At 39.6% G+C, this 3,910-nt stretch overlaps 1 non-coding gene across 1 annotated transcript; it reads right to left on the reverse strand.

The window, feature by feature from the left end:
* Positions 1-2,000: 2,000 nt before the first annotated feature.
* On the reverse strand, positions 2,001-2,169 carry LOC140845892 (U1 spliceosomal RNA). The gene has a single exon (XR_012124800.1). It is a non-coding gene; the product is annotated as a U1 spliceosomal RNA (small nuclear RNA).
* Between the last annotated feature and the right edge of the window lie 1,741 nt (positions 2,170-3,910).

Consider the following 3,910-nt stretch of genomic DNA (forward strand, 5'->3'; position numbering starts at 1 on the left):
ACATTGAATCAAATTGTTAGAACACCCAGCTAATATCAGAGAATTGTCAATGTGAGAAAAAATTCCACGTATCTGGTATTAGAAGTCTTCTGAGTAGTGAGTAAAGGAAATAAGTATTTTCCTTCATAAAACTTATTAAGAAAACAACCTAATAGAAGGTAAATGAATGGCCAATAAGCACAATAAAGGTGCCTAACACCATTAATCTCAAGGAAATGCAAATTAAAACTACAGTGAAATCCAACACATCCCCACTAGGATGGCTAAAATTAAAAGGACTGACACTACCAAGTTTTGGGGAGGATGTCGATTAACTGGGGTGCATATATTGTTGCTGGGAATGTGAAATGATACAGCCACTTCAGAAAAGATTCGGGCAGTTTCTCATAAAGTTAAACATACCAGAAAACACAAAAATCCTAACCCTAGACATTTGTCCAAAAATAATGAAAACATATGTCCATATAAAATCTTGTTCAAGAATAGTCACAGCTTTATTCTTTGTAGCCAAAGAAAGAGAATAGTGTAAATGTCCAACAGTAGGTGAATCAGTAACCATATTTGATATATTCCTACAATAGATTAGTACCCAGCAAGAAAAAGAAAGTAGCTACTGCTATGTGCAACAATCTAAGTGAATCCCAAAAAAGCAGTATGTTGAGAAAAAAAAGCCAGATATAAAAGAATAAATACTACATGATTCAATTTACATGAAAGTCTGAACAGAGGCAAATTTCATGTACAGTGACAGGAATTAGGTCACTGGTGCCTGGGGCCAGGGTGGGGAGTGGGAATGGACAGTAAGGAGGCATAAGGGAATCTTTTGAGATGATGGAAATTTTCTTTATTTTGATTGTGGTGATGGTTCTGTTTGTCAAAACTCATGGAATGCTACACACTGGTGTTTTTCACACAAATTATACTTCCATGAAATTGGTTTTTTTTTTAAGTGAAAGCTGATCCTTTATGTTAGAGATGGTGATGATTCTGTATGTGAGTGATGGGTTTTTATAGGAGGCACTTGGTTTGCAGTGGGAGAGCAGATTCTCTAAGGAGACAGATTCTGGATTTGGGATTTGTATGTGCGTGCGGAGTATTCAGCTGGTCCTGAATGAGGCTCATGCCGTTCCTCTCCCCACATGTAATTGTGGAGTTAGGCACAGCAGGGCCAAGATTTAGCAAAAACAGAGGCAGTTGTTGTGAGGCGTCCTCCCCCTCACAGAATCTAAACACTGCCTGAGTTCTGTACACAGATTTCAAAGGCTGATTTTGAGTGTCAACTTGACTGGGCTAAGGGATGCCCAGATAGCTGGCAAACATTGTTTCTGGGTGTGTCCATGAGGGTGTTTCTGAAAGAAATCAGCATTTGAATGGGGAGACCGAATATCACCCTCCCTGGTGCAGGTGGCCATCATCCATCTACTGAGGGTCCCACTAGAAAAGCAGGTGGCGGAAGAGTGAGTTTGCTCTCTTGCTGAGCTGGGCACCTGCAGCTTCTCCGGCCCTCCGACACTAGAGGTGCTGGTTCTCGGCCTCGGGTTTTCCTGGGTCTCCAGCCTGCGGTGGGCAGACAGGGGGACTTCTGAGCCTCCAGAATTGTTTGAGCGAACTCTTCATAATAAATCTCTCTATCATCTATCTATCTATCTATCTATCTATCTATCTATCTATCTATCTATCTATCTATCTATCTATCTATCTATCTATCCATCCACCCATCTATCTATCTTCTATTATATTCTATTATATCTGTTTCTCTGGAGAACCCTAACTAATATAGAGGTATAGGATGGAAACCTGTTTGAATTTGTTTCAATGTAAAGGGCCTTATATATGGAAAAGTAGAGGTGCACGTCACACTTTTATACTTTGTATGTATATATATATATGTGGGGGGTGTGTGTGTGTGTGTGTGTGTCGATTTCTCTAATTTGATCTTATTATTTGTCATTTTATGCTTTTAGTGTGTCCTGATAGATTATTTAGTTATCTTTTTTTTACAGGGGAAAGCATGAACACAGTCCCCCACTACCACAAATCATGCAGTGGGGTTTCCCACATTTGGGGAATTCGCAGGGATCCGCACACCCAGAGGGCAGTGGATGAGATGAGCCTTGCACTGGGAAAGCCACCTTCGCGATCATGGCATCCCCCCTGCCGGGTGAGTATTTTAGTTACCTTCTGCTTAGCAGGGCCTGTAGCTAGCAACATTGTCCTGTGTGGTTTTCTGTGCTGTATTGATAACTATGGTGCTGTATCCAGGTATGTAAGAAGACATTAAACCTAAGGATTCTAAGTGTCCCCATAGTAAATGTTAAACCACACAGTTGAAAATAGAGTATCTTAGGTTATTTCATCAGTGGTAGGTAATAAGGTTAAATAAAGTTCTCACTAGGCCTCCACTTCTACAATACAGAAAGCAAAGTCTTGGACTTCTTTTCCTTGTTTCCTTCAGCTCATCCCTTACATGTCATGTGTAACTGAAAAGAATGTACTGTTTCAAGGAAAACACATCTACGTTCAAATGCTGGCTTTGTCACTCACTGTGGCCCTTGAGTGACAGCTCTCTGATTAATATCTTACCTTCCTCTTTCATTAGATGGGAATAATAATATTACCTTTTATGAGTGAGAGAGAAATCAGAGAGACTAGGCATATCAATAAGATTTCATGGAGTTAGTGACACTTAAACCTCCTTTATTCACAAGTAGCTTATCAATAGACAGAAGGAAGAATGTAACATTTAAAGCAGAACACTGCCTTCAACAAATGAAGAGGTAAGAAATTACAGGGTGCACTTAACAGCTATTCCAGGTTGTATATGAAGTGGGAAAGTATCAGAGGGGCTGTGGGAGATAAAACTATTAGAGGACCTTGAATGCCAAAACACAGAATTTGGGTTTACATAATTACTAATGTACATAAATAAAAGTTCTTGACCAAGAGAGTTATTGATCAGAATTATACTTCAGGAATATTCAGGATATTCTGATGACCATGGAAAGAATAACTGGAGCTTGAGAAAACTGTCACCAAAATCCAAGAGAGTAGTCATCAGGAGTTTATAAAAAGTGGGACATCAAATCTAAGACACCACAGTTGTAAGATGCACCATTATTTAATGTGCTATTATGAGGTAACAGAAAGCACTGTTAATGTTTGAACATATTCATGTTAGAGTTGATGAAATGTGGTACAGTGGTTGTAATGAAAAGGAAGAAGAAGAGATGAAAAGTTCTGACAGAATCTGATAACTGAAGCACTGAAAATAGAGTGAGAAATAACAGTTGCCAAAGGGAAAGGGACTGGGGAGGGTGGGTGGGAAGGGAGGGATAAAGGGGATAAAGGGGCATTACGATTAGCACACATAATGTAGGGGGGGCCATGGGGAAGGCAGTGCAGCACAGCGAAGACAAGTAGTGACTCTATAGCATCTTACTACACTGATGGACAGTGACTGTAATGGGGTATGTGGGGGGGACTTGATAATGGGGGGAATCTAGTAACCACAATGTTGCTCATGTGATTGTATATTAATGATATCAAAATAAAAAAGAATAGAGTGAGAAAAGAAGGAATCAAACATGGAGGTGAGATTTTTAGTTTTATTTATTAATGCCAGTATCAAAAAAGGACAGTGATTTCATTGTGGCACCATTGGAACCTCTGGGGTGTTGTCAATCAAAGAGTCGGAAATGTGAAACAGAAAAACATGGTTGTCGTTGAAGAGTGATGTTTGAAAATCATGTTCTAGAGATAATCTTTGAAGTCATGGGAATGAGAGTTCACTAAGGAACAGAGAATAAAGAGAATAGGATTCAGGACTGGAAGCCACATTGTGAGGGGAGGACAAGGAAGAATGAAAACCGGAAAAAAAATAGGGAATAAAAGAACAGTCACTCTAGAACAG

This window comes from Manis javanica, chromosome 13 (assembly GCF_040802235.1).
Source record: "Manis javanica isolate MJ-LG chromosome 13, MJ_LKY, whole genome shotgun sequence".
NCBI classification, from domain to species: Eukaryota; Metazoa; Chordata; class Mammalia; order Pholidota; family Manidae; genus Manis; species Manis javanica.